General features: G+C 46.2%; 1 long non-coding RNA gene across 3 annotated transcripts in view; it reads right to left on the bottom strand.

Moving 5' to 3' along the window:
* LOC138497207 (uncharacterized) overlaps window positions 1-17,102 on the bottom strand; it is a 795,999-nt gene that overhangs the window by 589,135 nt on the left and 189,762 nt on the right. For all 3 annotated transcript variants that reach the window (XR_011278538.1, XR_011278539.1, XR_011278540.1), the window contains one exon: window positions 13,749-14,050. This is a non-coding gene — a long non-coding RNA (uncharacterized lncRNA). The remainder of the gene's footprint in view (window positions 1-13,748; window positions 14,051-17,102) is intronic.

Below are 17,102 nucleotides of genomic sequence, written 5' to 3'. Positions count from 1 at the left end.
GCCAATCATGGAGTACCCTAGCCCTAGGGAAACATCCACTCAACCCTCTTCAGATCCAGAACCTATGCAGCTGCGCTCCTTTCGGGGTTTGATCTCCCCACAAGAAAGGTCCCGTAGAATTAATGCCGGGCTCTGCATGTATTGTGCTTCCGATAAACATCTTGTAAGGAATTGCCCAATGGCACCACCCCGGCGTTCGGGAAACGCCAGCTCCCCATCTTGAGCGGAGCACAGCTTCGGGAGAAAGATGTCTGCTCCACTTCTTTTCCTTCCTTGACTTGTCCTCGCCAGAATACTTTGGTGGTTCTGCAAACGTTCTTGTCGTCCACCAAAAAGGACACTTTTCCCATCCTGGCTCTAGTGGATTGCGGTGCCATGGAGTATTTATAGATCATAAATGGGCCTTAAGGCACAACATAGCCCGAGAAAACAAAAAGGTGATTCAAGCTGTCGAAGGAATCGACGGGAAACCATTATCCTCCGGAACCATTACCCACCAAACCAAGGAACTATTGCTCTCAATAAATAACCATCAAGAAAAACTCTGTTTTGATATCATAAAAGCAGCACATTACCCCATGGTTTTACGCATTTGCCCTGGCTCCAGCAGCACAACCCGTATATCAATTGAGCAACTGGATCCCTATTTCTAGGTTCAGAATTCTGCTTGACCCATTGTTTGTCTCAAGGCTTGGTGCTAGATCCTCCATTGGACTCCCAGACTCGCAAGCAACCAACATTACTCAGGTACCTGAGATCTATCAATCCTATTCTGATGTGTTTTCAACTGCCATTGTCCAATCCTTACCACCCCATCGACCTGAGGACTGTGCTATTGACACTGAAGACTCGGCAGTGATTCCATTCGGCAGAATGTTTATACTATCTGAACGGGAGAAAAGAACCCTAAGAGAATATCTGGACACTAATCTCGCTAATGGAATCATTCATCCCTCAAAATCCCCCGCCGGTGCCTCATTGTTCTTCGTGCCTAAGAAAGACACTAAGGAACTCCGACCTTGCTTGGACTACCGAGGTCTTAACCAGTGTACCTTTAAGGATCGGTATCCTCTACCCCTTATTTCTGACATATTGGAGGCTGTTTGAGATGCTGTAATCTTTACCAAGCTCGATCTACGGGGTGCCTACCATCTTATTCGAATTAAGAAAGGGGATGAGTGGAAGACCGCCTTCTGAACACCTTTTGGTCATTTTGAGTACCTGGTCATGACCTTCGGCCTAGCCAACGCCACTGCGGTTTTTCAGCGCTTCATGGACAGTGTCTTCTCGGATATGCTGTTTCTTTTCAACATAGTGTATCTGGACAACATACTGATCTATTCCAACAAACCCCAAGTCCATCAAGAACATGTAAACGCTGTACTTCAACGACTAAGAGAGAACAAGCTCCTGGCCAAACCTGAAAAATGCCTCTTTCATGTCCGGACCGTTCATTACCTTGGCTTTGTACTAAGTTCCAAAGGAATTGGAATGGATCCTGCCAAGGTAGCCTCAATTCTTTCTTGGCCAGCACCTACCACAGTAAAACAGATCCAATTCTTCCTGGGACTTGTAAACTTTTACAGGAAGTTTATTCCCACATTTTCTGACATCGTGCATCCCATTGTCGCTCTGCTGAAGAAAGACACACCATTCATTTGGCCTGTTGCTCAAGAAACAGCCTTCCAGGAATTAAAACAAAGATTTACACAAGCCCCCATCCTGGCTCAATCAGACATAAATAGACCCTTTCTAGTGGAAACGGACGCCTCAGACTATGCTATCGGGGCAGTTCTAAAACAAGAATTCGAAGACAAGCTGGAGTACCCCATCACCTATCTATCCCGAACCTTGACTCCCAGTGAGACCCATTACTCAGTCCTGGAGAAGGAATTACTAGCCATCCGACAGGCCTTTACTGACTGGCGACATTTACACCTAGGTGACAAACATCCAGCCCAGGTACGAACCGATCATAGAAACCTACAAATCCTGTAGTCCTTGGAATGCAGAAATAGTCGTCAGGCTCGCTCGTACTTTTTCTTTGCCCAGTACCAGTTCCACATAAAGCACTTCCCTGGAACCAATAACGTAATCGCAGACGCCTTGTCCAGGTGTCCCGATTATGAGCCTGTTGAAGTTCATGTCTTTCTAAAAATGTTTCCCAATACCTTTGCCATAGCCCAGGCCAATTCCTTGTTGGAGGATATCCGTATCGAAACACCATCTTCTGATCTTTGGCAGGACTATATCAACACCAACCAATGGAACCTGGTCTCAAAGAATGGTTTCCTCTTCCAGGATAACAGACTAGTAATACCCACACAGAGACTGAGAACCAAGATCATAACACTCTGTCACAATACTTTTCATTCCGGCCATAGAGGCATAACCGCCACTCTCCGCACCATTCAGAGACGATTCTGGTGACCGAAGATGATCAATGGTCTAAGGCATACATTCAAGTCTGCACTGTTTGCAGTCAAAACAAGTGTGATAATAGAAAGCCAGCAGGTCTTCTCCTCCAATCCACCTTGCCGTTGCATCCTTGGGAAATAATTGCCACTGACTTCATCGTGGACCTACCTCCATCCAGAGGGTATACTACCATAATGGTTACTATTGATCTATTCACCCAGATGGCACACTTCACCCCATTATACAAGTTACCATCGGCACTTGAATAGGCTGGAATATTTTTAAAGCATATATTCAGACTTCATGGACTTCCTTCTAAGATCATCTCCGACCGTGGGCCTCAGTACATCTCCAAATTGTGGAAACATCTGTGTCAAATGTTGGGCATCCAACGTGCCTTGTCTTCAGGGTACCATCCTCAGACCAATGGTATAACCGAACAGGTAAATCAGACCCTAGAACAATACCTACAATGTTTTTCAGCCAAGGTCCAAGATGATTGGTCTGTTTTGGTTCCGGTGGCCGAATTTGCTTACAATAACTCCGATCACTCCGCCATCAAGACCAGTCCCTTCTTTTGCAGCCAGGGGATCCATCCGTCTATCCTACCCCGGTACCCTCAGTCCATTCCTGGATTGAACGTCTGGTGAATGTACATAAGGATGCCAAGGATCACTTGGAAAAGGCCAGATCGGACATCAAAAGATATGCTGATACCAAGAGAAGACCCAGCCCTTTATGTGGAATTGGGGACAAGGTCTGGTTATCCTCGAGACTCTTACCTAGACACCTGCGGCCAAATAAACTGGCTCCCAAGTATTACGGGCCTTTCACCATTAAGGAAGGCATCAACCCAGTGGCCTTTCGACTGCAGCTACCGGAATCTTGGAAGAAGATGCATCCTGTTTTCCACACTTCTCTACTGAAACCGTATGTACCCTCCACCAGAACAACTCTTTGACCTAACCCTGTGCTCATCAATGATCAGATTGAATACGAAGTCTCCAGGATATGCGATTCTAGATACAGACGGGTCGACTCCAATACTTAGTGGAATGGAAAGGATAGCCCCCCCAGCGAACGAACCTGGGAGCCTACCTCCAACATGAACGCCCCCCGTTTGGTACGAAAATTCCATCCAACCCATCCAGGTAAACCAGGTGGATCGAGGTTTAGGAGGGGGCATGCTGTCATGAATCGCCACTTTCGCCCCCTATGTACTTCATGGTCCATAATGCACCGCAACATTGGGTCAGTAATCCTTCCAACATGGCTGCCAGCACAGGAACGCCGCTCTCTAGCGTTTATGCCGGATGCGCTGCCTTCTAGAAAACAGGCACGCCCCTGCGGCTCTGCGCGTCTCAACGCTTTCCAGTTTCTTCTGTCCTTCCTTTCCAAGCTGTTCTCCTTGAACTGCTCTCGCAAATCTTGGCTCCTTTCTCCTTCCATCCCGGACCACGCCTGTGGTCCCGTGCTAGCGGGTTCCCCGCTTGCTCCGAACTCTGAGTTTATGCTCCTATTCATTTCCTGGATTCAGCCGCAGTGCTTCCTTCCTGGATCTGGAACGCTACTCTGCTTCCTGAGGCAGATGGCGAACCGCACACTAGACCCAGACCCAGAGGATACGCGCCCTTACCTGTACAAGTCCAGATCAACCAGGAAGAAGGAAAGCTCTCCCAAGAAGACTCAACCCAGAGAAAAACAGGTGAGAAAAAGGGCTGAGTGTGACATGAAGAACATAGAAATTAGTTATTTCTCTTTCGGACCACGCTCGTTGATAATGCAGATGGAAATGGTAGGGGCCCCGGTGGGAGTGGCATTTCTCTGCATATCTAATACTAGATCTGGTGTTGGCTACCTTGATACAGGACAAAATAGATACCTACTTTGAAGAGAATTACACCCATGACTTGGCCCTGGGAATAGTATGTGATGCCTTCAAAGCAGTCCTGAGGGGACACCTAATAGTGCTGAAAGCAAAAAAGAGACAAAGGCGGGCATGGGAGGAGGAGTTAGAAGCAAAAATACAGGAGATCCTGGCAAAGATGGAAAGGGCCCCACCAGGAGCTTGCACAGGGTTTTGAAACATACGCAAGGTCAACTGGAAACACATTCCACAAAATATGCCGAAAAGGCTCCATTTACAAAACAACACTACAACGTGAAAGCTAACAAAGCTGATTGCAGGATAAAATCCGGTCCTGCACAATATTGAAACTAAAAAAGAGTTTGGGGGCTATGTCACCACCAATAAGGGGATCCTGGGAGTGTTTAGAGAAAACTATAATGCTTTATACACGTCTGACAAACCAGCAAGCGATAAACAGGAGGACTATGTGAGAAAAGCCCCATTAAGTAGCATTACAGGCGAGGAGAGGGACAGGCTCAATGAGGAAATACGGGACGGTGAGGTGAATGAAACGATAAAAACACTACCAAGAAATAAAGCACCAGAACCCGACAAGTTGCCTGCGAGGTTCGACAAGCGATATCAGAGTGCCTTAGTACTGCGCTTAACTAAATTGTTCAACTCATTCAGAAAGAAAGGCACGATCACAGACACGATGAATGAGGCAAAATTAGTGGTGTTTCCAAAAGCGGGCAAAGATGTGTCGTCCCCGGGGTCCTATAGGCCTATAGCGTTAATCAACACTGATGCTAAAATATATACAAAAATGTTGGAGACTAGGCTGTCGAATCTATTGCCAAAACTAAAATGGCCCGACCTGTCTGGGTTTATTTTGTAAAGACCGGCCCATGACAACACCTGTCGGGTATGTCACGCAAACACCAGTGCTTTTGGCATCACTAGACGCCGGGAAGGCGTTCGATCGGGTCGAATTGGCATTTGTATTTAAAGCTATGGAAGGTATGGGGTTTGGTCCGGGGTTCCTACAATAGGTGCATGCCAATTATCGCTCCCCACAAGATTTGAATAGCGATAAACGGGGCCCTTTCTAACAGCATAGCAATAAAGCAAGGCACTAAGCAGGGATGCCCCTTATTCACTATGCTATATATTTGGAACCCTTGCTGGCTAAGCTCTGACAATCAGAACAAATTAGAGGTATAGGAATGACCGGGGAAGAACATGAGACAGTGGCATTTGCAGATTACCTGCTAGTTGTGATCACTGAACTGGAAAAGTCTTTGCCAACATTGATGGGTGAACTAGATGGGTTTGGCATGGTTTCGGGGCTAAAAATATACAGGACAAAATCAGAAATTCCAACCCAACTGTCCTTGGCGGAGAAAGGTATAACGTATTTGGGAGTAGTTCTTACAAAAACACCAGAATTAATGTATTGGGCGAACTACCCACAACTAGTAGCCAGGGTGAAAAACGACTTACTCAGATGGAACCCACTTGCAATAACCTGGTTAGGGATAATGACTGTTATCAAAATGGTAATCCTCCCAAGAGTATTGTATTATTTCCAGGCCCTCCCAGTCAGTGTCCCTAAAAGTTTCTTTAGCTCACTAACAAAAATTACCTTGGCGTACATCTGGCAAAACAAACCAGCTAGAATAGCAATGTCCACTCTCACCGCTTCAAGGGACCAGGGTGGGCTGGGACTCCCTCATTTTCAAAGGTACTATGGACCCGCCCAATGGAGGGTCATAAAGGAATGGTTTGTGGGCGATGGCCATAAGACATGGATGCAGCAAGATAGGGCAGTCGCAGGTACCCCACTTTCAGGACTGCTTTGGCTGGATCGGGAGAACAGACCTCACAATGTAAAGATAAGTAAGATAGTGGGGTTAGTGACCGAGGTGTAGGAAACAGCACTAAAAGAAGGCATTCTGTCTACATCACACTCCCTGTTTCTTCCGATATTTCAAAACCTGGACTTCCACCCCAGGATGGAACCGGGAGCCTTTAAGGCATGGAAAGAAGCGGGGTGCGTGAAAGCACGAGATATGTTTCAGGGACACGTCTTGAGAACATTTGATGAGTGTAAAAGAGATCTGGGGTTGGGGGGAGGAGGATAGATTTCGCTGTACTCAACTGCAGCATTGGCTGTCCCCCTCAGATAAAAACAGTGGCTACACGGCCAATGATCCCTTTTAAAAAATGTTGCTACCCAAAAAGGCACGAGCAAACTGATCTCGAATTTGTATAGATTACTAAATGCGGGTACAACACTAGTGAAGTGGAAATACATTAAGAAATGTGAGTCTAAACTTGATAACACCATAGCCAGGGAAGACTGGGAAAATCTGTAGAAGGTTTTTCCCAAACTCACATGCTCCATCCAAACGAGAAAAATGTGTTACAAAATAATGTTCCAATGGCATTACATGCCGGAAACATTGCATCAGATGTACCCGACTGTGTCAGCAATTTGCTGGAGAGGGTGTGGGGCAAAGGGGATTTGGCGACACATATGGTGGGAATGCCCAATGATAAAGTCGTTCTGGGACGGGATCCAGAAACAAATTGATAAGATATTCCCAAACAAAGGCCTGATGGGACTGGGAGTTTGGCTCTGCAGGTTGTGGGGGGAGAGACAGCAACTGCTATCCAAAAGACAGAAATGCAGCTTCATGCTTTTACTTATAGCCACGTGGCTTGTGGTGGCCCACAAATGGAAACAAAAGCAAGGGTCTACGAACGTAGATTGGCTACAGAAAGTTTGGCACTTTATAGCGCTAGAATGGACTACCCACATGGCCCAAAGAGATCAAGCTGCCTTTAAACGTAACTGGGAAGATGTGCTGAACTACCTTCAAAGTGACTATATGCTTCAATGGTGCCCCCATATAATACGGATTTTGAATATTATGTGAATGGCCTCAGAATATATTATGCGGATTGATAGAGTTTGCCTCCAGGGAGAGAGGGGGACTTGGGGTTGAATTGTTTCTATTATTTTGGAATGTGAAAATCAATAAAAACATTAAAAAACCAAAAAAAGTTACAAATGTTGATAAGAAAAAGAGAGAAATAAAACAAATGTAAAGCCAATTACAAACAATGGCTAAGAGTTCACAGGATTAGTAAGAGCTCAACTAATTGCAAATTGAACTGTCGTCTGATAAGAACATATGATGCAAAACAATTCTGGCACTTATATAGATCACATATTTAGGCCCATGTACCAAAGGAAATCAGTTCTATATCGGTGCAAAGATGGTGTGAATATATAAATGATCTGTATTGGGATGCATCAAATGATAATGGTAACCAGGAGGCGCAGGAAAATACCAGATTGAGAAATACACCTTTTAAACAAGATGACATACATCAGATAATTATGGGTTTAAATGTATCTAAGTCCCAAGGGCCTGATAATATTCCAAATATATTAATGAAACATAGTCCTGATGGGATCTATGTGATTACTGCGACCCCCCAGAATTCCGACGGCCGAAAATGGTGACTTTTCTTTGTTTTTTTCAACCCCCGTTACACCACATAGATATACGGGGGGGAGACCCCCCCCACTCCTCCCCATCCCATACCCCCCCCACATTTATTTGTGGGGTAAGGGGGGTCGAAAGAAAAAGAAAAGTCCGAATTTTCGGCAATCTGAGTTCTGGAGGTGACATTTTGGTATATTTACGCCCTGATGTTTGGACAAAAATACTATGCGGTGTGTTCAGGCAGATTGTGGAGAGCGGGAAAATACCTGGCAGCTGGTGCTGCTCTATCCTGATACCAGTGCATAAGAAAGACCTATATTCTGAACCTAGCAATTTTAGAATATTGGCAATGGTACATGTTAGCTAAAATATTAACACAGCTGATCAAATGGGTCACTGAAAAGAAGATTCTAAGTCTGCAACAAACAGGCTTTAGAACCGGGTGCGGAACAATTGATAGTATTTGGACACTACGTCTGCTGGTGGCAGAAGCAAGTCGTAGAGGGAACAGCTGCCTATACCTCTGTTTCGTAGATTTTTCCTACGCCCTCGATAGTGTATACCGAGGGAGACTGTGAGAAAAATTAAGAAAATGGGGCATTGATCTGGATTTGTGATATTTTCTTCAGGCGCTGTACACAAATACTAAAGTGGTAGTTAGATCATCACAGGATGGAGCAGTAACTGGTTCTAACAGGACAAACGTGGGACTGAAACGAGGTTTGCTTCCTTGCGCCCGCTCTCTACAATTTAGATGTGTGCGACATGGACAAAGAGTTGGAGAACTGTTCAAATTTTCCCCCTGAAGTTGTCCAACAAAAGCACAGGTTGACTATGTTATGCAGACCACACCGTCTTAATAGACCTCGTTGCAGTGGGCCTTCAAAGAACAATAACGAGAATGCAGGAATGGGCTTAGGGTAAACCGCAGGAAGGCAAAGATAATGACTGTAGCGGACAGAAAATATTACAGTCCCCTCTTTGCCTGGTGTACATATAAAGTTAAATTGGAGGTTGTTGATTCATATCTCTATTTAGGCTATCCGATCTACACCTATCCCACAGTATCACTGCTTAAAGAAATGATGCATAGTAAAGTACTTGGTTGTCGGCAGGTGATGAGAAATTATGTAACATTAAAGTGTGGAGGTTCAATGGAGGCCTTAATAGAGATATATACAAAGAGCAAAATACCTTGCATATTATATGCCCTTGAAACTGTGCCAGAGAAGAACATAAGTTGCCTTAACCAGTAGAGGGGAAAGTACTTCGGTCTATATTGGGTTTGCCTACATCATTACCGGTGGAGGCAATCGGTTATGAATTGATCCTAACTTCATTGCACACGCTGTGGAAGAGCACCTGCACTAATCTCTATATTAAGCTTATACACGGGCGCGTGCAAGGGGACGCCTTTATGTCGATTATGTCGGATCACATGTATTACTTGGAAGGCGTTAGTAGAGAAAGGGGAAAAACACAGTTTATGAGGAATTTAAAAGGGTTGCTTCCCAGCATCTTATTGATCTGGGCATTGATATCCCAGAAATAAATGCAGTTGGCATTTTTGAAAAATCCCTTAAAAAGAAGTAATTGGACTGGAATAGAATTAACAACATAGATGCCCTGGACAACAAACAACGCTACACGGGATAGTCCTTTCAGGACCATATGCTGGGAGCACCGAGAACCTATTTAACAAAACTTTGCTGCCCCAAGCTCTGTCGCTTTATTGTGTGTATGCTTTTGAACATCCTACCAGTTCCGAAATGCTCTTGGGGATGGCAAGCATTGGAATTAGAAAAACGCAAATGTCGCCTCTGTAATTCAGAGGTGGAGACAAAAAGACATATTTTGACAAATTGCGCCAAGCTAAGGGAGAATTATAGGCAAGGGTATGGTGCTTTTTGTATAACTGGTAGTGGCTTGGCAAATGACCACACAGGTTAGTTATTTCTAAAAATTCAGGTGCACCACCATGTGTTGGACTTTTTTTTTCAAGTGGAAGCTCCAGTGGTAGTGGCTCTAGTGCATCAGGATCCACAAATTCTTTGAGCAATACCATACCCACTAATGTACCCTTTGCAGCACAACCTTTTTTTTTCAAAGACGACAAGGCAAAACCGAAAACAAAGGCAGAGGCAACTGGCAGGCACAAGTACATTGGCAAAACCAATCACCCCGCGTAACTCGGAGCAAAGGATGTGGACAGGGATGGACAGGACTACCAATATAGCTATACTAGGCAGACAGGACAACATGGACCCTGAGGACCAAGCCCCAGTCCCTGAACCGGCATCATGTATCGAAACCCTCATTATGAATCTATCACAACATACACTCTCTTCAGACGAGAAAGAGCTACTAGAGAAAGGACTCCCATTCGTGCCCACAGCGGACCATGACCCATTTCAAACATGCATTGAAAAAGCCCAACTCATAAGGAAAATCCGACTGAAACAGTTCTATGGCTCTATAGTCCCCACAGAAGAAAAATGCGTGTCCAACCTGTAAAGACTGGTAGGGGGTGTCTGTACTTCCGCTCTCTATATGGTAGAGGAGAGGCACAGCGGACCCCAGCCAAGATTCTCTATATGGTAGCAATGGACGAGCAATCAAGGCCTAGCTGCTCAGGAGGTGATGCGGGCTGGTTCTTAAGTACAGTGTAGTCCCCGAACCCCCACAAAGGAATGTCCACACACTGTATTACGGAAAACACAGTCTTTATATAATTCATATTCAAAGATATGTACACGATCACAATAACGCACTTTGTACTCGGAAGTCAATAATGATAAATATATACAATTCTAAAGTGGTACCACCAATGTTATCAAATCTCATTCAAGTGCATCAAATGTACGGTTAAAATGTCACACAGATCAATAACGAGTAAACCAGCAATAGAGATAGGAAGGAATGCAAGATGGTTGAAACAATAGGCAGAATTCTGACCCCTACTCTTAGGCACAGTTCTGTGTGGAGATGCCCCCACCTGGGCAACCTGTAAAATAAGGATATACCGCACAAGCCCAGTCCATATGTTCAATATTCTCACTTCTTCCTATTAAGGTTTTACCCCCCAAATGTACCTGGTGGAGTAGAGTTCTCCGACGATGCGTCGACCGATCCTTCTTGAGTGCCTCCCTTTCAGGCGGGAGCCACGAATCGTCGAGAGGTGTCAGGGAACTTGGCGTTCGATGTCGGGGAATCGACTGCCCTTCTTGAGTCCCCTCCTTTTAAGACAGGAGTCACGGGTCGTCGAACGTCCGATGGTGAACAGCGTGAACTACGGCAGGGAAGTGGCAGCTTCGTTCCTAGCAGTGCTCGTCGACGACAGAGCGTTAGCGTCCTGCAAGGAAGAGGCGTGCGGGGCACCTCGGTGACGATAGTTCTGGACCGCAAAGAGATGATGAAGAACTGTGGCCCAGCAAGGGTGTCGAGTCGTCGGCGTCTCTGTGGTCCTTAGGTGGCGGGAAACCCACCGGTGGATGCTCCTCGGTGCGTCGACGGTCAGGCCTTCTCCAGCGGGAGACAAGCGGGTGACGATGCAGACAAGAGCGTCCGATGATCAATTGAAGTGGCTGACAACAGTCCGAGTGCTTCTCCTTGGAGTTCCGCAGCAGTCCCCGTATCGGGTCGGCAGCCAGTCGAAGGTCTGTCTACCAGTGAGCGTTGGCAAAGATCAGCTGTGCACGATGGTCCCTCGTAGCTCGGGAAGAGGGCGCCTTACCAGGTCCTCTCTGGGTCAGTCCTTGGAGGCACAGCAGCTTTCAGATTGTGAAGGAGAGCAACAGCAATTCTTCTCGTCCAGTAGGGCTTCAAGGTCAAGCGTCAGTTACTCCAGTTACTCGTCGTAGTGGACTTCAGCTTCTGAACATGATTCCTAGCAGTGAGAGGGCCCCAGATATACTGTTGATCTCCCATTCATTCTGCTGGGTCACACTCAAGCATCCAATCACGACTACGTGCATTCGTGCAGGCAGGCAGCCAATCAGGCACACGAGGTATTCAGGCCATTCACTTCTCTCCAGACACTCACAACAAGTTATGTGTATTGGGACAAGTAACAAGCCATTCAACACTCCAAGCTGCATTCATACCGGTTTCGGGCAGGGTTGTCTCAGTCATTGTGTCAACCACCAGATACTAGACACCCACAACACAGAATGTATATTCGTCACACATTCTATTCACCCAGGTCCCACCCACAGGAGGTACACACAACATTCATCACCGGGAAGGCTCCAGCCAGTCTGGCCGGGCCTTCACAACAACACCATATATGGCACTTCCACCCAACAGTCAGCCAGGGGGAAGGGACACAGTCGGGGCTTCCCAGGACTTTGGGAAAACAAGGTAATGGGGAATAGAAAGCAAGAGGCCACAGGGGCCATCTTGTTTTCCATCAGGAATCAAAGGATCCCAATGGCAGGGCCGGGGTATCCCAAAATGGAGGATACTCCGCGCACCTGTCTATTTCAGCATGGAGCTGCCACCAGCCCATACCCTGCTCTGCGGGCCACCCACAGTTGCCCAAACACATACACTAGGGGCACAGGGTTGTACCCCCGCCCATGGGTGCCATAAGGGTATCCCACGGGTCCGTTCACCAAACCAAAAGAGAGAGAGCTGCACCACCAGGAGTCCCACATGAACTCCTGTGCGGAAAACACGACAGAACACACGATAAAAAGCAGTAAAGGACATCGATACGGAGGCCCTGCCCCTCCGATGCATTTCCAGCATCACACAACCTTTGAGGAAAATTCACCTTTTATCCTCCACCGAATGGCATATCACCAGAATCAATCACTTTCGAGCAAGCCTTGGTAAAGAAACTCAAGGAACTTGAAAAAGAAGAGATACCAGGCTACAAGAAATTCTCAAAAAGAAACAAAATGGCTTTGCAATCCCTGACAGCCAACTAATTGATTATAATTAAACCTGCAGATAAAGGGGGAGCAACAGTAATAATGGACTCTACAGACTATAGAAAAATGGTCCTAGACCTTCTCAACGACCGTACGAGCTACAAACCTCTGGGTACTGATCCCACTGAAGCGATTAGACAACTAATAGTCCCTATTCTGGAGGAAGCAACCGCAGAAGAACTGATCAGTAATAAGAAATATGAATTTCTGAATCCAAAAGCACCCAGAAAACCTGTGTTTTATGCATTGCCTAAGGTGCATAAAGGGAGATCTCCACCGCCGGGCAGACCAATCGTATCCGGCATAGGACCCATTTTGGAACCCCTATCCCAATTTGTGGATTTTTTCTTAAAACCAGAGGTGACAAAGATGAAATCTTACCTTAAAGACACCACTGCAGTACTCGAATTGATGAAGAATCGCCCATTCAACTCCACGCGGAACCTACTGGTGACACTAGATATTGAATCCTTATACACCAAGATACCACAAATGACAACACTCAGAGTGATTGAAGAAGTCCTAAGAAACGCTGATCTGCCCTTACAGACCCCTGTTTCATTTATCATGCAACTGGCAGAAATCGCCTTAACAAAAAATTACTTTATACACGAAAACACCTTCTATGAACAAATCTCTGTCACGACCTCTATTTTAGGAGTCTCAGCCCCATTAGCCTACTCATACACGCAGGCCGCAAAACCCTTTAATAGGCCTTCACACCCATGCACCAGACACAAGAAGAGATCCGGACCCAGTTGGACCCGAGCATGGTATAGCTGGAACCAACTACCGTTATCAACACTTTAGGGGGAATCCAATAAGGAGGAGGAACAAGGATCGAGGCACTGAACGCAACGGGCTAGTTGTTGTCGCAGCTCTGGGTGTGGCTGGCTATGTAAGCCACACCCAGGCAAGAGCCCACACTTCGCGTTGCTTCTGTTGCCAACAGCAGACGCTCACCGCTGACCAGGAGCATCATTTCATGCTCGTTATTATTCCGGCGGACTGCTCCGCAACAATACTTACCTGTTATACTCCTGACCTGTTTCCAGCATCAGAGCTCCGGCCGCATCCTCCGCCTTTCGCTTCAAAGCTGATCGCGGCTCCGCAGTGGCCCCTCCTCTTCATTGGGCCTGCGCCCCCGCCTTCACATCACAGCTGATCGCGGCTCCACAGCAGCCCCTCCTCAGCATCGGGCCTGCGCCTCTGCCTTCACACCACAGCTGATCGCGGCTCCGCAGCGGCCCCTCCTCTGCATCGGCCCGCGCTTCTGCTGGCTCCAGTCATCGGCTACAACCACGGGGCGCTCCTATTCAGCTCTGCTGCATCTACGAGAGAAGGGAACACAATTAAACCAACAAGACAAAGAGAAGCACCAAGATAAAGACGCTATCCTGACAAAGACTGCAAAGTAAGGACTCTCTGAAGTACAGTAGCTACAGGATCATCTCCAAGGCAAAGACATTCCAAGCCCCAGCATTTCTGGGCTTTTAGAGGATCAGTGAAGTAACTGGCCCTACAGGACAATTGCGCCCCTGCTGAGCCCAAGAAAAGCAGGATGGAGAGTTTCCCTTCAATACATACAAGGTGAGCACACATGCGCACAACTAGGGTGGGGGTTTGGGCAGCACACAGGGAGTTGTAGAGGTATCAGACTCCTAATCTCATAGCTGCTCTACCTTGTTCCCACAGAATAATCCTCCCAGAGAAGTAACCAGAGAAAGGTGTCGCGCTGAGGATCCTGATACCCCCGCAGAGATAAGGTGAGCGTAACAATCTCCGGCACCGCAATGTGCGCTACCTTTGCGCCAAGCCTAGCAAATCTCTATGTCGTGGACTTCGAAGAAAAAAAGATCTACCATGAGAACAACCCTTGGACCGCCAAGATAGAGATAAATCGACGATGTACTACTTATATTTTTAGGTAATGAAACAGAACTCGAGTCCTTTATGACCTGGCTCAATGAACAAAACCCTTTCTTGAACTTTACTGAAACACACAGCAAGAGTGCCGTACACTTCCTAGATCTAAACCTGAAGTGAGGAACAAAATGATTTTAAGCACAGACTTCAACAAACCATCAGACAGGAAGTCGCTCCTGACATTCAACAGTTATCACCCTGCCAGCCTTAAAAACAACCTACCATTTGGTCAGTTTCTGAGGTACCGTAGAAACTGCTCAAACCTCACAGATTATGACCAACAATCTAACCAGCTGAGAACCAAGCTACTGGACCGAGGATACCCTAAACACTTAGTGAAGCAAGCTCGCAAGAGAGCCACGAATATACCAAGAGATGTAACCCTGGAACATCACGGCAAATGGAAGGATACCAACGAAAAAATAACAGCCATATTCAGCTTCTCTCCCCTAGCAAACAGAATTAAAAAATAAGTCCTTAAATTATGGCCCATACTCAATGTAGGAGAACATACCCTCGACACCCCAAGGTTCGCTATGAAAAGGAGGTGGAACTTACGAGACTCCCTTGTTCACACCTACAAAGAAACTGAACCCAAACAGAATACCTTGTGGAATCAGAATCCGGCAGTGGGACATACACCTTGTGGTGCATGCAGTGCCTGTTCCACTACAAAAAGATCTACAAGCATCGATATAGGATGGCACTATCCGTGGAATCAAAAGAATCTAACTGACAGCAATAGTAGTAACGTCATTTACATCATCACATGCCCCTGTCAAAAACGCTATGTAGGCATGACCACACATGCAATAAAGACTAGACTTGCGGAACGCAGATCTTGCATACGCACCAAAAAACGGACTGCCCCGATGGTGGAACATTTCATATCTAAGCAGCATGATCCATCGGACTTTACATGGACAGTCATTGAAAAGATGTCAATACCGGAACGGGGAGGCAACATTCAGAACCTCCTCTACAGAAGGGAACAGCTATGGATATTCCATCTGAAGACAGATGCAACTGGCCTGAATGAACCTACAAGCTGACAAACTTTGGCAACCTTGTGACCAATGTTTTCCAGCCCATGACACCTAATGACAGGTTTTGTGGCGCACAAGACCACTGCAGAATGCCTAATGGACATGTTGGCTTTGATAATTCATAATGTATACCCTGTGTTCTCTATGGTTACGATATTGCACAGATGTAACAATATACATATGGGTTTAGAATTAATATTGTCAATAGTATCTAGAGAAAGAGATAACTGACCACCATTTGGGAATTGAGAGCTCACGCTCACCCCCCATGTAACAGGAGGCGGCACTAGCACATCTAGAGACACAGACTCCTTAATCCAAGTAACTTTATGTAACGTATGCTACATAATATGTACACATCTCTTTGGTACACTGCGTAGACAGAACGAGTTGGGTACTGTTGCATTGCATCCTGGCTGAATTGTACACACCTTATATCAATCTTGTACAGAATTGTTATATTTGATGTACGGAGTACCATATTAATAGTAGTTTGCCTAAATATTGGCCCTCAAGCTCTAATGACAACCGGGAGTATAATACTAAACGTTCAGGCTGTGCAGACTATGATGCAACTAGTGTATTGATATGACATCATTAGACAATTAAAGATGGTGACTTTCTTTTAGCAACCAGGCCTCCATCTTTGTTGTGCCCACGTGACGCTCCGAGCGTCATGGCAACTATGATACACTCGGTCTGACGAGCCGCCACGTTCCGAAACCACGTGCAGCTCGACAGACCCTGCAATCGCATCACGCCAGTGCAGCAGGTAAGACCTCTGCTCCGCCTCGCGCGCGCCCTCTCACTCCCCCCAAGGTCGAGGTTGAGAGAGACAGATGTGCACACGGACAAGGGCACTAATTAGAACAAACAAAACCGATCATAGCAGATCGGGTTTTGTTTATCGAATGTATTTCACAATGAGCGTACATTGCTTAGCGCGGCCTGCTAAAAATAGAAAACGCGCATAACTGTTTTTTAGATAAATATACAAGAAATGATTTAACTCTTGCCTGAACATATATGATATATACACATGGCTGATGTCTGGTTTTTGGCCCCTAGGTAACAGGGTATGCCAAGTTTCCAGGCATCCCGCGATTATACCCACCACTAACTCCATTCAGAACATTGTGAAACCATGGAAAGGGTAAGCCGCTTTCCTTTTGCATAATGCATATCACAACAGATAGGCAGTTTATTATTATAGATACGCTAACTGAGACATGTATCCCTCTCCCCCACCCCTCCTGTCATCCCTACAGGTGGGCACAAAATCAATAACTTCAGACAACGCTGTATTAAAATAAGATAAGGCATGCAGTCTGGCGCCTTTTGATAGCCATTAAGAAAGTGGTACATCAACATCAATCCACTGAAACCGGTCGGCTTATAAACAACCCAGTCT

This window comes from Ambystoma mexicanum, chromosome 5q (assembly GCF_040938575.1).
Source record: "Ambystoma mexicanum isolate Mex_15411 chromosome 5q, UKY_AmexF1_1, whole genome shotgun sequence".
Taxonomy (NCBI): domain Eukaryota; kingdom Metazoa; phylum Chordata; class Amphibia; order Caudata; family Ambystomatidae; genus Ambystoma; species Ambystoma mexicanum.
This window is presented reverse-complemented; position numbering and strand designations above follow the sequence as displayed.